Genomic DNA, 22,239 nt, shown 5'->3' with positions numbered 1-22,239 from the left:
GCTACAAAAGTTGAAGGGGAATGCAATATTACAAAATTGGACGTGTACAAACTGAGCATTAGCATTGGTCTATGCATATGCATATGCAAAGTCATATTTGCATAATATGACCATAAAATCCTCCACATTGGCTTATGCATATCTAAATATTTAGCTACCTATGAACAGTGCTTATCCAAATTTGGATAACCACTATTCACCCCACAAATATTATTGTAATCATTATTTATCTCTCCTCCCACTCTCTCTCTCACAATCATTTCATTTTCTCCCTTTTTCAACAACACAACAAATCTTCACTTGCACATTCATTTTATTATTATAATATATTATATATATTTTTTTCATTTTATTATATTTTTAATATAATATATAAAAAAAACTATATTTTTTATTATTGAATTTATATTATTAATGTCAAATGTATGTAGTGGATGCTAATTGCAAAATATATATAAAAAAATTGATTTTAGCAAAACAATAATAATAATAAAATAATAATAATTTATTATTATTTTGTGTCAAATATGCATAAACCAATGTGAGAATTTTGCTTGAATGACAAAGTGGATATGGAAAAGAGGCGATTTTGCATATGCATATGTATAGACCAATGCTAATGCTCTAAGTACAAAATGGAAAGATTAAGATTATACTCTAACCTCGTTGTTCTCTTGTAAGTAATTCTTCTGCTGACATTGATTGGTGAGGATCTATTGATCGGGTTGTTTCATTACATATTACTGTGCTTTCTCTATTGATCCTTTTAATGCCTTGGTGCCAACCAGTATCCCTAAAAGGAAATAATAGCGGATACTGAAGTGGATCATAGCAGCCAAAATAATACTGAGCTATATGACTTCCACCAGAATGACCAAAGACACAAATGTCCCGTCCTCCCAACTGATCTGCATCTTCATTTTCAACCCATATTGCTGCAACTTGTGAAGATGTCGGGGCATTGAACACACGCTGATCTAGGCCAGCATCTGATCTTATATGGATTACTTGATTTTCCAAATTTGGCAAATCACCAAGAGATCGGAAAAACACAGAATATGGATTTATGCGAAGAATATCGATGAGTTGAGCTATAATTGATGGGTTCATTCTGTCTGAATCAGAAATACGATTTTCTAATTCGTGCTCAGTATCATAGAAATACAATTGGAGAGAAGAAGGACGACCATTTAAAGGGACTAAATCATCGATATAGTGATAGATCTGTCCCTGAGTTCGGAAGGTATAAATCCCTTTATTTCGTCTGCAAAGATCTCTATCGAATTTAACTCCAAAAGATGTAAACGCGAACTTGTTATTATAAGTCCGAACATAGGTCTTAAAATGCGCCGCTTCATTTGCATCGGAGGTAAAAAGATCATAAAGCTGATCAGGGACATCATTTGTGGCCAAAGAAATTGTCCCATCTGCACAGCAAAATCCATTTGTTTCATGATAGAATCGTTTTGCTTTACAATGTCTGCAACAAGGCACATACGGCAAGGAATATGCTTCAGATGGCACAACTTGCAATAGTTGTCTACGTCCAACAAAGCGACGATGTCCCCTACCTATTGAGTTTAAAAATGAACAGAAGACAATAGTCGTAAACCCATCGAATTGTTTGAATGATCTGGCTAAGGACACTGCTGGAAGAGTGTCAAGAGTTGACAATGGAATAAGAACGAATAATATAATTATACTTGTTTCTTACCCCTACGAGATGATGGTATACTTGTTTCAAAACTTGACTCTTCCCGAACAACACATGGAGCCTATTTGAATAGGATGTTCTCAAATTTCAATAAAAAAGAATATAAGACTGATTGAATAAGAAATATGAAAAAATAATTTCAAGAAAACCTGTTGAATCAAAAACTGATTAGAGACGGTCGTTTCATCTATGTTTGTGTTTCCTGATTTACGTGTCAGGAAATCCATAGAATCACTCGGACAATCAGAACGATTCGCCACATTGTTTAATGATGAAGTTGCCTCTGAATCAACTATACAGACATTAACACCAGGAGGAACACATACTTCATGAGACGAAACCAATTCATCGATATCAACACCAGCGCGGAAAATTCGTTGTCTCTTTGACACTTTTTGTAGAACAGTGAAATCCTGAATGATGTTTATATGTTGGACATCATTATTTGAAGGTTCATCAATTGACATAGTCATTTGATCACCCCCAAATGAAGCTGAATCTTTTAATTGGATGGAATTGCTTCTAGATGCTTTTTTTTTAGCATATCTTTCTCTCTGTTTTGTACGGAGTTCTTCTTTTTTCTCTTCAGGTAAATCTTTATACGAGATTTTCTTCGCCGGTTGTTTTCCATGATCTTCAAAAAATAGTTTCAAAGCTTAACTTTTATAAAACTAATATTACTATTTGAAAATAAATGCTACATAACTCATTAACACAATCTTACCACTTCTCATTATGTTAACGAAGCAAACAATTCTTCTAAACGTTGGATAATACTGTTCCACACAACCCAAACTAAATGAATAATTAATAACTACTTAATGCGAAATAAACGTCTCCACATTAGTGACATATAATAATATATATATATATATATATAAAGGGACTTACAGGTCTTGAAATGAACAGTGGAGAGTATTTTATATATTTAGATCTCTTGATAAGGATGATAATTCCTGTTTAGACACAAAAGACATTGTAAGTTTTGATTGCATTGTATACACACAAACACACACACACACACACACACACACACATAACATCGTTGGTCTTTGAAGGTTTTTTCCCACCTTGTTGTATTTTTCATGTCCATTTTTGCATTTCGATCTGGATTTGAAGGTTTTTTGGTATCTTTATTCGTTTTGCATTTCCATTTGGATTTGGGATATATTTTCATTTTGTTGTATTTTCATTGTTCATTTTTGCATATGAATTAGGATTTAGATGCGATATATTTTTTCATTGGTCTTCGAAGTGCTGTTTGTGTATTTTTATTATTCATTTTTTGATCTGTATTTGGATCTAAAGGTTTTACTCGCATTTTTTCATTTTCTTGCAATTTTTTTCATCTAATTTTTGGATGTGTAAAACCTATTATTAGAAAGAAAATTATAATATTAGCAAAAATGTTATGATTTTTTTTGTTGTATTATTGTATTTTTTTATTTTCATATTTTCACTAAGTTGTGTTCGTTTCGTTAGTTGATTTTGAGATGACATATGTAGTAGGCCTGCAATCCGAGCTAAAAGTATCGGATATGCTTTCTAATTGAACAGTTAGTCATGTCATAAGAGTAATATTATTATGTTTACATTTTTAAAAGACGAATGTTAGATGAGTGATGCATGTAGAAATAGTCTTAAGACGTGTAAATTTCGCATAATATTTCATTTAAAAAAATTGGATAAATTTGAGACTCACATAAAAAATTATTTTTATAATAATGAACTCTAACTTTTTTTCCAAAAATGCATGGAACTTGCACATTCTGTAACTCATAAGTTTAGGTTCAGTAGTTTGACTAATCTAATGTAAAATATTTTACTCATACCTAACCAAAATATGAATATGCATTTAAGTTATATGAAAACCTTTAAATATAATTATTATTTTCATAAATTTCCGTTTTAACACCGGTAAATAAATATCGAATTGCCTCTATCTCTAAAAGATGATCAAGAGAGTAATCGAAAAGATGGTCACCTTGACCGAGCTGACGCGTCGATTTTGTGGTGGTTCAACAGATTCTTTTTATTTTTTATTTTTTTTTTTACTTTTAAACTTATTCAAACAATAATAATATTTAAAAAAAAAATAGAGGTGAAGAAAAAGGTCCAAAAAGTTAAGAGAAACGTGATATGTCAGTTGCAGCTGTCACTTCACGATTTCCCATATATCTTCCCTCTCTCCTACATAATAATATATATATATATATATGAATAATTTTAGAATTTTAAATCTTCACCGTTGGACTTGGGTTTATGTGTCAATCTGATATATATATAATATTATTCAAACTAAATAATTTAAAATACATTGTAACTATATATATATTTTTAAAAACCATAATAATTTTAAGATTAACTATACCGGTTATATAATGAATATATTTATTTGGTTCCCATTCTCTCGAAGCTTCTTCCTGACCCACTCTCTCTGGCTCTTTCTCAATCCAACCTACTCTCTCTCACTCTCGGTAGCCGCTAGCGACGCTGTGCGTCTCCTCCAGCCACCAACGTAGCCACCCACAACAGCAGCGCCGCCAGACGCAACCCTCAAACCATCGTAAACTACTGTGATGCCCTACCGCACCCCCCTTCCCCCAGCGAATCACACCCTAACTCTCATCTGCTCTCTCTCTCTCTCTCCTCTGCGAAGTGTGATGTCCTACGCCTCCCTCCCCCCGATTCATTTCTCTCATCTGCTCTCTTTCGCTCTGCTCTACGCCTGCACCTGCATCTGTGATGCCCTAGCCCCTCCCGAAATCACTCTCTCATCTGCTCTATCTCTCTCTTTGCTATCTGCAATGCCGAATGATGGAAGTACTCAAGCTTGGGATCCAAGAGATTAGAACGGATTTCCGTTTGGGTATGTTTTTTTTCCTTCCCTCTGTTTTGTTCTCTATTTCTTGATTTTGGGTTTTTTTTTTTTTTGAGTATGTTTGAATGTTTGAGGAGTATCTGTTTAGATCTATTTAGCTGCAAAATGCTAGAGTCGTGGGTTATTATTATTTGGAAGATTTGTTTAGATCTCTTTAGATTTGTTTAGATCTATTATAGATAACATATATATATAATGAAGATTTGTTATTATTTGGAAGAAATGGTTTTTGGGATGATGTATCTTTGATTTTTCTAGATTTTTTTTTTAAATTAGTTGTGTTTCTGGGTGGAGTTTGGAAAAAAAAATTGGGGCCTTTGGGTTCCAAAATATTTTTAGGAAAAGCAAAGACTTTAGAGAGTTAAGCAACAATTTCATGTTTGGCTCCATATTAACGATTGGTGCAATGCTTGGTGCTGTCACAAGTGGTAGGATTGCAGACTTCATTGGTCGAAAAGGGGTATGTTGAATTTAAAACTTTGATTTGGTAGTGCTCAACGTTGGTCATCTCTATTCTTACTAAACCATGTATTTTAACCTTTTGGAGTTTTAATGGAAGCAGGCAATGAGGATGTCAGCTGGTTTCTGCATTGCAGGATGGCTTGTTGTATATTTCTCTTGCATTGTTTGCACATTTCAATTCTTGGTGTAAGAGATTAAATCTTCTCATATTGCTGAAACTTCTTGCTATTATGGTTTTTTTCGTATGACTTTAATGTAGGGTGCTTTTCCCCTTGACATGGGAAGGTTATTCACAGGATATGGAGTTGGAGTTTTCTCCTATGTTCTTGTTTATTAATTTTGCTAAGAGAAGTGGCTGTCTAGGGATATCTGGATCTCCTACCACTTCATGTGCTTCCCCTCAACTTTGATTGTCTACATATTTCTTTGACTTTTGGTTTTAATATATAAAGTTTATTAACAATTTCTTAAGCATGGAGTAATTCATATATTGTAATTTTGGTTTTTGTAATGTAATGTATAAATAATGAATAATGTAATATGTAGTCATTGTAGTGGATTGCATTGTGATGCATATGAATTTATGCATTTAGTATTTAGAACACAAATATTATGCTTTCCAATTTGACTTCTTAGAATTGTTTTTAATAAAATAAAGGCTTTTATATAAAAAAAATAATGATGGTCTGAAATTTAAATAAATATAGGCTTTTAGTGTTAAAAAAAAAAAAAACCCGGGTATAACCCGGAACCCGGGTTATACCCGGGTTTTTTGGTCAAAGTTGTTTTTTTATTGTTGTGTTATCGATATGTGGGTCTCTTATTCTTTCTTTGCTTAGTTTTGGTTTAATATATTTTGTTTGGTCTGGATTAGGTATTGTCTGAGGAAGTTGAAGAAGGTGAAGAAGAGCAATGGGCAAATGCTTGCTATCAATGAGGTATATTCTTGAATCTCACCTATGAGTCGATTGTCTATGAAATGATTTATTGGATAATGATCTAGGTAATTGTGGTTTTAGAACTCTATGTTGTGTTCTTCATTCCGAAGAACCTAGTATTCTTTTTGTGCTTATGATTTACGATGTTTGTTAAAATGTAGAGAAATGCTGAGCGTGGTTATCAAATTAGCTGTGATTTTTTAGTGTTGGTGTTGTTGCTTGTTTTGCTTTCCATATTAATTTGAGGGTATGATGTTTGTTATTTGATCATTTAGTATTTCTTCCATGCAATGAAGCAACAAATTATGTTTATGTGACACCCACCCGTGGGTAGCCCAAGTGGTATGGGTGAACTTGTGTCCATGAGCCCCACCCATGTCACAGGTTCCATTTTCCCAAGGATCAAACTGTGATTTAAGTGGGAGGTCATGGCGGTGGGTTGATAAACAAATACATTTTTTTCGGAAGTATTTTTTTCAGAGGGGGTTGATTTGTTTTCTTTTTTAAATCTGGGTGGAATGTTCTCTAATGAACAATTTTTGTAATTGTTCTTGTTTCTGTATTTACAGAAATTGCATTTTTCTAATTTCCTTTGTTCTCGGGCATTTCTATTTGTTGTTTCTATTATCTGTGTTCCCAATATTCTCTGCAGCCAATATTCTCTATTTGTTGTTTTTAATTTATTATTTTAATTATATTAAATTTTATTTTTAATTTTTTGAGCTAATTAGGATTTGCAAAATTAGAGATCAAAGCTAGACACTCAAGTTAAGGTCTATTCTGATGTAAGTGTTTGCTGGGTATCACAAAACGTGGTTGTATGTTTATTTTGTTTTGTTTTCTATATATGAAAACTCTGTGCATGACTTTGGATGTATTTTTATTTTTTGAATTTTTGATATATAGTCATTTGTGCTTGAATAAAGTATCTCGTTTACATGGGTGCTTGTTCTGTTTTTTGAACTGTCAAGTATTGGAATTGATATTTGGATCTTATGCTGGGTTTGCCCACACTTCTGGTTGGGGATTGCCATTAGAAACATCATATGTATTTTTTTCGGAGGGGTTGATTTGTTTTCTTTTTTAAATCTGGGTGGAATGTTCTCTAATGAACAATTTTTGTAATTGTTCTTGTTTCTGTATTTACAAAAATTGCATTTTTCTAATTTCCTTTGTTCTCGGGCATTTCTATTTGTTGTTTCTATTATCTGTGTTCCCAATATTCTCTGCAGCCAATATTCTCTATTTGTTGTTTTTAATTTATTATTTTAATTATATTAAATTTTATTTTTAATTTTTTGAGCTAATTAGGATTTGCAAAATTAGAGATCAAAGCTAGACACTCAAGTTAAGGTCTATTCTGATGTAAGTGTTTGCTGGGTATCACAAAACGTGGTTGTATGTTTATTTTGTTTTGTTTTCTATATATGAAAACTCTGTGCATGACTTTGGATGTATTTTTATTTTTTGAATTTTTGATATATAGTCATTTGTGCTTGAATAAAGTATCTCGTTTACATGGGTGCTTGTTCTGTTTTTTGAACTGTCAAGTATTGGAATTGATATTTGGATCTTATGCTGGGTTTGCCCACACTTCTGGTTGGGGATTGCCATTAGAAACATCATATGTATTTTTTTCGGAGGGGTTGATTTGTTTTCTTTTTTAAATCTGGGTGGAATGTTCTCTAATGAACAATTTTTGTAATTGTTCTTGTTTCTGTATTTACAAAAATTGCATTTTTCTAATTTCCTTTGTTCTCGGGCATTTCTATTTGTTGTTTCTATTATCTGTGTTCCCAATATTCTCTGCAGCCAATATTCTCTATTTGTTGTTTTTAATTTATTATTTTAATTATATTAAATTTTATTTTTAATTTTTTGAGCTAATTAGGATTTGCAAAATTAGAGATCAAAGCTAGACACTCAAGTTAAGGTCTATTCTGATGTAAGTGTTTGTTGGGTATCACAAAACGTGGTTGTATGTTTATTTTGTTTTGTTTTCTATATATGAAAACTCTGTGCATGACTTTGGATGTATTTTTATTTTTTGAATTTTTGATATATAGTCATTTGTGCTTGAATAAAGTATCTCGTTTACATGGGTGCTTGTTCTGTTTTTTGAACTGTCAAGTATTGGAATTGATATTTGGATCTTATGCTGGGTTTGCCCACACTTCTGGTTGGGGATTGCCATTAGAAACATCATATGTATTTTTTTCGGAGGGGTTGATTTGTTTTCTTTTTTAAATCTGGGTGGAATGTTCTCTAATGAACAATTTTTGTAATTGTTCTTGTTTCTGTATTTACAAAAATTGCATTTTTCTAATTTCCTTTGTTCTCGGGCATTTCTATTTGTTGTTTCTATTATCTGTGTTCCCAATATTCTCTGCAGCCAATATTCTCTATTTGTTGTTTTTAATTTATTATTTTAATTATATTAAATTTTATTTTTAATTTTTTGAGCTAATTAGGATTTGCAAAATTAGAGATCAAAGCTAGACACTCAAGTTAAGGTCTATTCTGATGTAAGTGTTTGCTGGGTATCACAAAACGTGGTTGTATGTTTATTTTGTTTTGTTTTCTATATATGAAAACTCTGTGCATGACTTTGGATGTATTTTTATTTTTTGAATTTTTGATATATAGTCATTTGTGCTTGAATAAAGTATCTCGTTTACATAGGTGCTTGTTCTGTTTTTTGAACTTTCAAGTATTGGAATTGATATTTGGATCTTATGCTGGGTTTGCCCACACTTCTGGTTGGGGATTGCCATTAGAAACATCATATGTTTGATAAAATGGTGGTCTTTATGTAAACAAAACAAATAATTTGAGATTAGGTTGACACAAGACTAACGAAGCTAGAAACACAGTATCAAACATGAAAGTAAAAAAATATTTACTCTAAATAACTAACAGAAAATATTACACTAAACAATCATGCACTTACAATGATCAAACACCAGAAAATTTTAGTTTTTGAAATCTGCTGGTAAGAACACCTTAGAAGAGCTGGGAAAGAAGCTGAAAAGAACTCATCAGTAGAAGAAATCATCAGTAAAAATCAGCAGTAAATATTAAAAATCAGTAAAAGGAAAAAAATAGAGGATAAGAGAAGAGACGGTAAAGAAGCTGAAAAGATGATCAGTACGTAAAAGAAAAAATGGAGTATTAGAGAAGAAGTAAAAAATACAGGATTTTTCAGAAAATTACCTGTAATGAGGAACAATATCTGGAACCAAACAAAGAACACTATGAAAATAAGAACTCTCCTAAAGATGAACACAACATCATCTTTTAAAGTATGTTCCTTCTCTTTCTAGGCGTCCTCTTTCCAGACCTCTTATCTATCACCCATATCACCCATCATATCACCCATCAGACTGCTATAAAGTAAGTAAAAGCTGTAAAACCAATCAAATCAGACATCAAATCAGAGATAAAAAGAAAATCTTCCAACAAAATCAGACATAAAATCACACGGAAAAACAAGAAAAATACTGTTTATTTCTGTTCATTTGAGATAGGCTCTGATAAATAGAATTTTTCATTTATATATATATATTATCTTCCATCTTTTTTGTCATGAATATGATCAGCTGGGGATTTGGTCGAGGGCTTTAATATAAACCCTAGCTAGCTTGAGATAAAGAAAATGTACATATATGGCAGAAAACCTTATATATAGAGAAAAAAGGTTTATTAGAAACCTTTTGTGGAAACTTAGCTGCTATGATTTTCTAATAAAGCCGTGTGTGTGGCTTTATTAGAACTCTAGGTTAAAAAGGTTTAATATAAATCCTAGCTAGCTTGAGATAAAGAAAATGTATATATATGGCAGAAAACCTTATGATCAGCTAGCTCAAGATCAATGTTGTGAGACACATGATATATAAATGTGTGTGTGTGTTACATACTCTATATAGAATTCTTTACAAGTTATTAATTAAACACATTAATTCATTACAGATTCTCTCTCTTGTACAATATTTAATAAGGAAACTTCTGTGAAAGATTGCTGAAATTATTTCCTGTCATTATATATATATATATATATATCGATATATAATAGGAGCCATAAGTCTGCAACAGGCCGGAGTAGTCTTTGTTGGATATTGGTGGATCAGAACGTACAAGTTTTATTATTTTTAATTATTTAAATATGTAAATCGGTATATTATTTATATTCATGTGTTGAATCAACCTACTGACACAAGTAATTTCTTTCTCCTGCTGACACAAGCAATTTCTTTCTGCTGACACAAGCAAAAAGACTGCTTTTTAAAAAAATACAACTAAGTGAATAAATGTCAGTAAATGCAGAACATCTGAATAATTATCTATATTCATGTGTCAGTAAATGCTTGTATCAGTATAAAATGTCAGTAAATGCAGAAGCTGCTGTATTATCATGTGAGAGAGAGATCAGAACAAATTAGGGCAAAATGGAAGAAGCTGCTGTATTTTGATAAGTATTTCTTATAATCCCATGACCTCATGTCCCGGCCCGACAAGTACTCGATCGTGTTCGTGTTTGATCTTCCTCGTGTATAGACAATATTATCATGAGACGTGGTCTTATATGAAGAAAATTAAAATATGACAACTGAATCATGTATATATTAATGGGTGGGTTAGGGTTTTTTCCACCTCATTTTTCTTGTTTTCAAATCACCTTTCGTACGGATGTCCAGATTGCTTGGTAAGGAACTTCCTGGACGTTGATTTATGGCCGGAGACCGTAGAAATTTGCATGTTATTTGGGTCCCCTCGGACCCAGATTGAAATAGACTCTGTCTCCAAAAGACAGAGTCTATTTCATGCATGTATGCTTTTTATTTTTGAACCTTTTGGTTTTGGCACATATATAGATCCCTTTGATCTCCCTTTTTTGGTGAATAACATGCTCTAACTTTTTAATTCATTTGAAAGATTCAACAATATGAGTAAAAGGGTACATAATTCCTACATTTTCATGCATTTAATTATGAATGCAATTGGAGAATCGAATCAAAGGTCGATATTCTGGAAATTCAAAGGCAAAGTATAGAATTCTTTACAAGTTATTAATTAAACACATTAATTCATTACAGATTCTCTCTCTTGTACAATATTTAATAAGGAAACTTCTGTGAAAGATTGCTGAAATTATTTCCTGTCATTATATATATATATATATATATATATATCGATATATAATAGGAGCCATATGTCTGCAACAGGCCGGAGTAGTCTTTGTTGGATATTGGTGGATCAGAACGTACAAGTTATATCATTTTTAATTATTTAAATATGTAAATCGGTATAATTATCTATATTGAATCACCTACTGACACAAGTAATTTCTTTCTCCTGCTGACACAAGCAAAAAGACTGCTTTTTAAAAAAGTACAACTAAGTGAATAAATGTCAGTTAATGCAGAACATCTGAATAATTATCTATATTCATGTGTCAGTAAATGCTTGTATCAGTATAAAATGTCAGTAAATGCAGAACATCACCATTCTCAAAGCTATTCACTGATCCCACGAAAGAAAAAGTTTTTTAAAGGTCTTTTCCTCTGCAAAAAGATATTAAAGTAATAAAAAGACATTTACGAACACAAAATATAAAAAGCAGTATGTGCTACACGGATGTCACATGGAAAAACAAGAAAACTACTGTTCATTCCTGTTCATTTGAGATAGGCTTTTATATAATAGAGATAGATATATGCACATACACCCTTTTTATTAAAGTTTTTCTTGTTATCCATAGCAGGGCTTATTGGATTAATTATTTCCATTCAATTAATAGTACTTTGCCTTTATGGTATATTTTCAACTTCGTGAATGTTCAGTATTGAGAGAATATTCTTATTTTAGTAGAATATTGTATGACCTAGTATCATGCATGTGCTGAACACACAATTATTGATCATTATGCATTGTGGGGGTTTTGAGGTAATGATTTGGAGGACAATAAGAATATTATACGAGCTGATTATTTAGTAGTACTTTTAGTGTCTATACTGTGCTCCGACCCAAATTAGAACAAGATATATAATATCGAACAAATCATAGCACTATTTACAGCTAGCTTTTCAGAATATTGGCAGCTTGACGGCACGAGAACGGGTATGTATAATGATCATTAGTGGTGAAAACGCTGGCATAAAACTGCAGCATATATGGATCAATTATCTTCAAATCCTATCGTGATCTGCCTAAGATGGCTATATATATATATATATATATATATATATATAGCCACATGACAAGCTAATGTATTAGGTACGTGCTAATCTAGCTAGGCATATAATGAGTAAAATTTCTGATATCAAATCATTTTGTCTAGTAAGCATCAAATCACCCGTAGTGCTATATATATATATATATATATATTATGATCTTCACTAGCTATGAAGATGATCTATATATTGCAAATACAGTCATATAGCACTTCGTGTGTATATAGTGTGAGGCCGGCCTGTAGGAGTTCAAATCATGTCTCAGATCTTCCAAAGGATAGTATATCATGCATCATTATTATCATCAAATGATAATCTTCAATTACGTAACGTAGGGGGTGTGCATGGGATCATTATATATCGTTCGTGTCCCTTGCATTATGATCTACTGTGTAATATTTATATGTCTTGATCTCTGATTTTTGCAGGAGAATAATAATAATATAGTGCAAATGAATTAAAATATAATAATATTACTAATGATATTTATATGTCTTGTCCCTTTCAAAACATCAGAATTACTTTTTCTTTTTTTTATTTCCCTTTTCCCAATTAAAAGAACCACATATATATCTAGAACATCATGTCAGAATCTTAACAATCTGCTGCTGCGATAACAATCATATATTAACTGATTATTGTTCTCTCTCTTATCTTTAATATTGGTCTCTATGTATATGTTTTGCATATTAATATTAGATTCAGGGAATTATATGAGTGATGGTTCTTTATGCAATATTTTTTAGCTCTCACAACATTAAGTGCTTCCTAAACAAATGCTAATGTGTGTATAATTAGGACAATTGAAAGGATGCCAACTATGTGAATGGAGCTTTCCTTTGTGCATGTGCTGAATAGAAGATCTTATTAAAGAGGCAGGGGGCCCTTTTGAGGTAATTACTTTCAATTTCTAAGTTGTAATAGACAATGGTTTAGGGTTTTCTTGCAACAAATGAGTCATAATTAGCTATTCGAATATTGATAGCGTTTTTACTTAATTGTGGTTTGATTAAAGTTAATACTTATTTCTTTGTGGTATTATGGCGTGTAAATCTGTTCATGGATTTTGATATGTTTCATCGATAGTGGAGATCATTAAGTGCAGTTTCGGTCTATGCGGTTTGCTAGCATTGGTTGTGGCATAATTCTCTTTGTTGTATGTGTGCAAGTTAGAAATGAAGAACCAGCATGGGTGGGTTTTCCGAAATTAGTTTTGTGATACTCATATTTTTAAATCAAACACTATTTATGGTATAATTACATTGTAAGTTGGTGAGTCAAGGTTATTTCGACGGGGTATCATTAAACTTCTCAAACAATTATAGGTCCAATTGCATTAATTGGAAGGAAGTTCCAAGTACTTTGGACATATTGTTGTTTTTAGAAGTTTAATAGTGGATGATGAATAACAAAAGAACTGAGTATTAAGTGTTCCTAACCTTACTGTAGCATTATTGAACGTGTGGCCAATTTTATTTCTCTCAATGGCAATCTATAGTCTAGCTTCTATCTTACTCTACACGTATTTTTTGCCCTTGGTCAAAGCGGTAACTCCAAAGTTATTCACACTAGTCTAATGTGACTGGTACCTCAAACCTCCATTATATTTACTTTAAAGGCGGGGAAAAGGCCACCATGAAAACACGTTCATTTAATGATTATACCTACAGTAGTCATTAAACAACACATCATTGTAACAAGCATAACTTGGGGTACCGCTTTTCCTTACAAGTAACGATAATATTCAACCATGACATCTACACGCAGCCCTAACCTTCAAAATATGTCCAACTCTTCTGTATCTGTACCATCTAGTTAGCATCTTTATATCCACATTCTTTCTGTCCTATACCAACAATGTTCACATATATGACTATGTTTAACATTATGACATATATTTTCTACAGCACTTCACTACTCCCAGAATAAACACAATCAACTATTCACCACTACCACTCCACAACGATCTTCATGACAAATCCGGTGAGTATCGTTTATTCCATTTTCTCTTGTTTTTCACATGCAAATAACGGCTTTTCCGTTGTACACTTTTCCTCATCAATGCACTTTATCAAATTCGTTACCCATCCTCCATATAACTAAAAGTTATCCTTCTTTCTAATATGCTGTTTTTCACCTTTTTAGTTGGACAAAAGCTGGATGAACTTGCCCGATAGGCTTCGTTCACCTGCATACGCCGAGGGGGTTAACACTTTCCTGACCCTAGCTAGAAACCACTCCCGAGGAATTGATCGTATTCGGTGTCCATGCCGTGAATGCCGTAATATGTTCTTCTTGCCTATATTTGAAGTGGAGAGTCACTTGTACATTAAAGGGATCAATCCAAATTATACCCATTGGATATTTCATGGGGAGGAGGATACACGAAGTTTCAATGCCGACGACGAAGATAGTGAAAGAGATGGTGCCGACGAGTACATTGATGACAAGGTCCATATGTTAGATGACATCCGGTCAGGCACATTCGTTGATGTGCCCCAAGATCATACAGATCCATTGCCAACTGGTGGATCAATACCAGATGATCCCTCCTCAAGTTCATCTTTCGATCAGCTACTAGAGGATGCTCGACGTCCACTTCTTCTTGGCTGTACAAAGTTCTCAAAACTATCATTCATTGTGAAGTTGTTACACATTAAGACACTGGGTGGATGGTCAATAAAGTCATTTGATATGCTACTTAACTTGTTGCGGGCTGCCTTTCCCGATGCTGAACTTCCACAGTCATATGAGGAGTCAAGGTCAATAGAGCAGAGTCTGGGTTTCAACTATCACAAAATTCATGCATGTCCCAATGACTGCATCCTGTTTTGGAAGGAAAATGCTGATCTTAATGAATGTCCTACTTGTAAGGCTTCAAGGTGGGTGCCTAATACTCATAAGGCACGTCTTATCCCCCAAAAAGTGTTGCGGCATTTTCCTTTGAAGCCAAGATTTTAACGTCTCTTCATGTCTGCAAAGATAGCAGGTGATATGAGATGGCATAAAGAACAACGACTGCCTGATCAGGATATGATGAGACATCCTGCAGACTCAGAGTCCTGGAAGAGATTTGATGAAGAACATAGTTGGTTCACTCAGGATGCTCGCAATGTAAGGCTTGGGATGGTAAGTGATGGTTTCAATCCCTTCAACAATATGGCTAAACCGTATAGCATTTGGCCAGTAATCCTAGTCCCGTATAACTTGCCACCCTGGTTGTGCATGAAAGATCAGTTCTTCATGACATCCCTCATTATTCCTGGGCCAAAATCTGCAGGTAATGACATCGATGTTTACTTGCAACCGTTACTAGATGAATTGATTGAATTTTGGGAACATGGGGTACCTACGTTTGATGCCTCCACAAAGGAAACCTTTGTATTGCATGCTGCTTTAATGTGGACAATTAATGACTTCCCTGCGTACGGGAATCTTTCTGGCTGGTCGACAAAAGGAAAATTGGCATGTCCATCCTGTAATGAGGGCACAGACTCCAATTGGTTGAAGTATGGTAGGAAACATTGTTATATGGGACATCATCGCTTTTTGCCGCCAGATCACATGTGGAGAAGGAGAAAACATTTGTTCAATGGTAAAGAAGATCATCGCATGCCACCAAGTGTTTTAGATGGAGCTGATGTTTTAGCTCAACTACAGATGCTTGGGGACGTGCAATTTGGTAAATCACGTCGAAAGAGAAAACGTACTGCTGAAGAGTTGAACTGGACAAAGTATAGCATATTCTTCAAACTACCGTATTGGGCGATCCTGCGTCTTCGACATAATCTAGATGTCATGCATATTGAGAAGAATTTTTTTGATAACATCTTGTGGACTTTAATGAATGTTCCTGGTAAAACTAAGGATAACATCAATTCTCGACGTGACTTGGAGATTTTGGGTTACAGAAAAGAATTACACTTGAAGTGTGAAGGTGAACGTGTTACAATGCCACATGCATCGTACACATTACACGGTGATGAAAGGAATAAATTTTGTGAATGGTTGGCTGATGTGAAATTCCCAGATGGTTTCGCTTCCAATATCTCGCGTTGTGTTTCTATACAAAATTCATGCAAAATCTCGGGATTGAAAAGTCACGACTGTCATGTTTTCATGCAAAGACTACTCCCTATTGCTGTTGGGGGGTATTTACGAAGTGATATTGCCTTGGCCTTGATTGAATTGAGCACTTTCTTCAAGGAGTTGTGTGCCCGAACCCTAGATGTTAACCGTCTATCCCAGCTCCAAACTGATATCATCACAATCCTATGTAAATTGGAGATGATATTTCCCCCTTCTTTTTTCGATATCATGGTCCACCTAGCTGTCCACTTACCCCGTGAGGCCATACTTGGGGGTCCAGTACAATACAGGTGGATGTATCCATTTGAGAGGTATCTCGGCAAGTTCAAGAGGTATGTTAAGAATAAAGCCTGCCCAGAAGGCTCAATAGCCGAAGCCTATATTCACATCGAATGCTTGACTTTTTGCTCAATGTATCTCCAAGATATTGAGACGAAGTTTACTCGAATGGATCGCAATGTTGATGGTGGAGAATCAGAGAATATAGATGGATTCAAGATTTTCAACCAAAAAGTTCGATCCATTGGTATGGCTTTAAACTTGCAATTATCAAATAAACTCCTTACGGAAGCCACCTGGTACGTCCTCAACAACTGCGATGAGATTGCATCCTACCTAAAGTAAGCATCCATTATGTAGTCAATCATTAATTATTTTCTTATGGCTTTTTGGGGACAACCCATTTATTTGTTGTATGCCCAACACGTAACTTACGTGTATTGCTTGGACGATTTTGTGTTCTCCAAATGCAGGGAGCACTACGAGAAGTGTAATGTGCACAGTCCAAACCATACCGATCGAAAGCATCAAACTGAGTTTCCATCTTGGTTCAAGCAACGTGTAAGCTAGCTTGCTCCCTCCCTAGTTAGTTCAACCTGAATCTTCCCGATTAAGTTGAAGAAACTATAAGTGATTACTGAACTTCAATATTGTTGTAGGTTCAGGAGCAGCGTATCACCAACCCACTTGATGTCACTGCTGATCTGTATGCGTTAGCTTGTGGTCCTGAACGTTATGTTGCATCCTATGCTGCTTGCATTGTAAATGGCAAAAGGTTCCATACGAAACAACGTGAACTTCGACGGCGTACACAAAGTTCAGGGGTATTGGTAACTGGTGACGAAAGTACTAATAATGTTGACTTCTACGGTGTTATTAATGACATCGTGGAGTTACACTACATGGGGCGGCGGCGGGTGTACTTGTTCATGTGTGACTGGTTTGATGTGGGGGATCAAAGACGTGGGGTACGAGTTGATAACCATATGACTAGTATCAACATGGACAGGACTTGGTATAAGGATGAACCATTTGTATTGGCATGTCAGGTGTCCCAGTGTTTTTACATCAGGGATGTAAGGGCCCAAGGGAGATGGTTTGTGGTGCAGAAGTTCACGAATAGGAATGTATATGACATTCCACCGGTGCCGAGGGTGTTAGAAGATATTGACGGAGAATTTGGTGATGATGATGCCTATCAAGAAGATGATCCATCATCTACATATGCACCATTGGAGTGTGATGCATGTCCAGTGTCAACTCCACTTAATAGGAATGATATAGAACCTACCCACATTGATGCACAAGATGTCACTGTTCCGGCCATAGAAGACATCAATTCATTTGACTTTATTGATGATGGCATGGTTGCTTCTAGTTCAGGAGATGCTTATGCCAGTGAGGAATATTCTGATGAGGAGGAGTTAGACACAGACGACGACTGTGGTTCAGAATAGACAACAAGATCATTAGTTGAGTTTTTGTTGATTTACTTTTTTATGGCATTTTTGTAATGGGTTGTGTCCAACAACTTAAGTACGAAGAATTACATGTATGTCCCTTTAAAGTTTGGAATCACAAGATGAATTTATTAATATACTTTTGCTTGCAACTAATGTATCACTTTTTGACACTATAGAAATGTTTCCCAATTGCTCTAGATCCCTACAGTAGTCAACTAATGATCTTTTGATGTAATGATTGTCACTTCTAGTCCGACAGTTGTCTATGCATTTCTAAGTATAGACTAAAGTAATGGATGGAAACATTTGCCAAATGGCCTTCTAATATTTTATTAAATGCATGTTTGATTGCTTATCTTATACCCTTATAAATTATTCTTTCGGATCACATGTCGTAACTGTGACTAATAATTATCATGCTACTGCATCTCAGGTGGGGGTAAAAAGGCACAGTGTCACATTGAATAAAGGCCAAAGTGACACGTGAACGACGAGAGCCCATCCTTGAGCATTGCGGATTCACTCACATCGAGCTTCACGATCAAGGTAGAGATTGTTGTATATGTTCGGTCTATTTCTTATTCATCCTTAATCGCTTAACCACTTATGTATTATTACATGTGATGTCCTTTCCTACCTGATTTGTTAAATTATCATGACTATTTTTCTCTTCATTCTATGGCCAGAATCGGGTATTGAAAAAGTTTGACCATTCCCATATTCATTCTGGTGGAAATGAGGAGTTTTAATGTTCAAGGTAGATATTTCGACTCAACGTACTTTGCCCAATAGCTAGTTTATTTTCGATTTCATTGCATCCTTAATTTGTGGCAACACATTCTGCGCTAACGAAATGTGATGCACTTGTAGGTGATGCAAGGGGAGAGAGCATCCGAGGAAAAGGTGTTGGATGAGGTATTCGGGCCAAACGATTTGTCCCATACTTAACCAGAGCCAATCGACCCCGAGGAGTTAGTATCAATTCCTACCATAGTTCAAGTTCAGATGCGGATCACTCTGGCTCAGATGACTCAACGCAGCCTCCTAGTCGGCCATGGGAGCCTCCATGTCCCATTCCTCAGCCCCCACCCCATGCCAATAGAGAATCCTTACCCGTGAGAGAACCTGAACCGAATAGAGAAGATATCGGTATGGTCGTCTTTTGCCCTTCTAGTTCATTAATTATTGTTGTTTGAACCATATATTTGTAAACACCAAAGAGTAATGAAGACCTTAAAAAATAGTCAATTTTTTGTTTTCTTGAAATACAGATACAGTCGCCCCCACAGTGCCTACAGCTACCTAGGAACAGCCCAAACGTAGGCGTGGGCCTGCTAAGACTGAGTTCGAGAAGTTGAGAAAGTATGGAAAAGTGCCTCTGAAGATTAATGACGGCGAGTCGGCACCGTGTTGTGAGAACGCATCCATGTTCACGACACGGGTAACGCAAATAGTTAAACAACATTGTGACATGAGTTATGGTAGATGGACCGACGTGCCGCAGGCTCAAAAGGACGAGTTGATTGAACGTGTTCGGGTAAGACAGTTGTTTTTTCAATTCTCAACTACGGAAGTGGGGGTAGAATAAAATGCGGGCTTCAGTTAACATTGTGTTCATTCTTGTAGGGTGACTTCGTGTTGGATTGGGAGTTGGCAAATCATAGATTGACGGTCACAAAACATCTACGTAAGTGGTTCAATGCATTCCATCACGAACTACACCGCAAATATTTATCATACAAAACTCACGAAGAAGCATTGGCTTCTGGGGGTGGCATGGTCGACCCGATCGTTTGGGATAAGCTGTGTGCGAGGTGGGGAAGCGAAGACTTCAAGGTATATATTGTATATGCAACATAAAAAATATATATCAACAATAAGTCAAGATTTTGCTATCTTATCATGCATTTTGTGTTGGCTAACATAGGGTTTTAATGATAGAAAATCTCAAGACAAAATCAGGAAAATAGAAAGAAGCAAACTAATAACCACACAGCAGGCTGCAAATCCTTTGTTAGGATACTGGAGGAGAAGGTATAATCTGTCATTTAATGATTTATGTCGTAATTTATATGGTCACTACGAGCTGAGTTCCTTTTACTCATGTTTCCAATTGATCATAGCTAACTATACAAATTCCACACTTGTAGCGGGCGATGAATGCGACTTTGGTGGAGTTTTATAAGGAGACTCATTGGTCGAAGAAGAACGGTAAATTTGTCACCTCAGCCACCGAAGAAAATTATGTGAGTACGATCTTTTATGTTAGAATATTTCCTACACAAAAGCATAAAGGTTCAATTAGGTTATATTTGAAAGTGAAAAATTAATGAGGCATTAAAGGACTTAACAATGTTCCTGGAAATTGTTATATTATGGCAGAAAAAGATGGTTGACAAGCTGGATGATCTAGAGCCTGAATGACGTACCGAGGACGCAGCAGCGAGTGTGTTTAGGGAGGTACTTGGGCATAGACCAGGATATGCCCGGGGGTTAGGGGAGATGGTCATCCCGGAGTCGACAAGACAACGTGACCGTGAACGAGAAAAAGAGTACCAAGCCTTAATTGAACAACACAAGAAAGATGCCGAGACCTACAAGAAAGATGCCGAGAACTACAAGAAAGATGCCTTGAACTACAAGACGCAACTTGACGAAATGAGGGATGAAGTGCGCGCACTTCATGAGAGGCAATATGAAACCGATAAGATGTTGAGGGAATTCATGCAAAATTTCCCGTATAACACTGAGTCTCTCCACTCTCGTGGAGAGACTCAGTGAGCTACCTTCAAAACGCATGGGAAGGGCTTTTTGTGTATTTTGAAAACTTTTTGGTGGTGGGGGATAGTGGGTGGCCAATATATATATATAAAACCATATATATATATATTTTCAGAAGTCCACATATTTTGTTGTATATAGTGAAGAGGAAGGTTGTCTACTTTTGCATTAATTCCCTCATTGGGTAGTTGAGGGAATTTTTTGGTCAATTTACTGTGCTGGATGTTTGGTTAGATGTTCAATGGGTTGTTCCAATTAGCTAGAGGGTGTTGGGTAAGGATCGGGATGTTGTGGCCATGGAAGAATTGCAGCACAGTGAAAGAATATTCTTTGCAGGTTTAGTGAATAGTGAATGAGATGTAGCATTTTTTTTTTCAATGTTTTCCATTGATTATATGGATGCATGTTCAGGTGTGTTTACAACCTTATGTGTACTCTTTTGCAGATACCATGCTCCACATAAGGAAGGCTTATGTTGGTAGAATGGATACATTGAAGAGGCATCTACCCATTTCTGGTCAAGAAGGTTAACATTCCAAAGGAAAATAGCCATCAGGTTTGAGGAAAAGATTTTTACTGCTGTGCACAAGTCAGGTACATCCATCATACTCGGTCCCTTCATTTCATGATTAATGTACATGTAGAGAGTATCTATACAAGCAGAATACAAAATACCTAGGAAGAGTCAGGAAATTATCATTGTTCTATCAAAGTCTTCCTAACCCAGTTTGTTGATAGTTCCCACAAAATTCTTAGGTGATTCTTTTGTTTTTCACATGCAATTTACGGTAGAAAAATGGCTAGGACTATCAAATAAATAAGAACCATATATTTTTGAACATGTAACCTTCAACACTTATATTCAATAAAGTGTTCTTTAACTGAGTGAGAAATATTTATGTAGTAATGTTCAATTTTAAGGTAATGGTTAGTCTTTATGAGATTCATTGGTAGTCTTTCCCATTATGAACAAGAACCTTAACTTTTTTTAAAACCAAATAGGCCTTAAACTGGACATGACTTCAACCATTTGATTCCACATAGCAGTTCCGCTCAAATTGTCATAATGGGTATTCTTGACACGCTGTTTTTGCAATTTCAGAAATTCCACAGATCTTATTTCTTTGTCATCGTTTATTTTTTACACTAAGGATATCTTCAATATATTTTGTCTCAATCTATTAAGAAGGCACATGCTTTGTTGGTAATCTTCAATTCTTCTATGGTTAGGGTTAATGCTTATTCATTCCGGTAGGAGCAGGTATCTAAGGTTATAAAATTATATTTTTTCCTTGCCTATATTAAGTAGTAGAATGGAGAGTATACTTATTTCTTCTAGTAGGTCAAGTGCTTTCCCATTATTAAAATAATTTCTTGCCAATTTCCCCTTCTCGTAGGAAAT

At 35.0% G+C, this 22,239-nt stretch overlaps 1 long non-coding RNA gene across 1 annotated transcript; it reads left to right on the top strand.

The window, feature by feature from the left end:
• Nucleotides 1-12,981: 12,981 nt before the first annotated feature.
• On the top strand, nucleotides 12,982-14,459 carry LOC118343835. Its single transcript, XR_004797613.1, has 3 exons — nucleotides 12,982-13,118; nucleotides 14,133-14,208; nucleotides 14,371-14,459. It is a non-coding gene; the product is annotated as an uncharacterized LOC118343835 (long non-coding RNA).
• The last annotated feature ends 7,780 nt before the right edge of the window (nucleotides 14,460-22,239 follow it).

This window comes from Juglans regia, chromosome 11, assembly GCF_001411555.2.
Source record: "Juglans regia cultivar Chandler chromosome 11, Walnut 2.0, whole genome shotgun sequence".
Lineage (NCBI taxonomy): Eukaryota > Viridiplantae > Streptophyta > Magnoliopsida > Fagales > Juglandaceae > Juglans > Juglans regia.
Note: the sequence above shows the minus strand (reverse complement) of the source record. Positions and strands in the feature narration are given on the sequence as shown.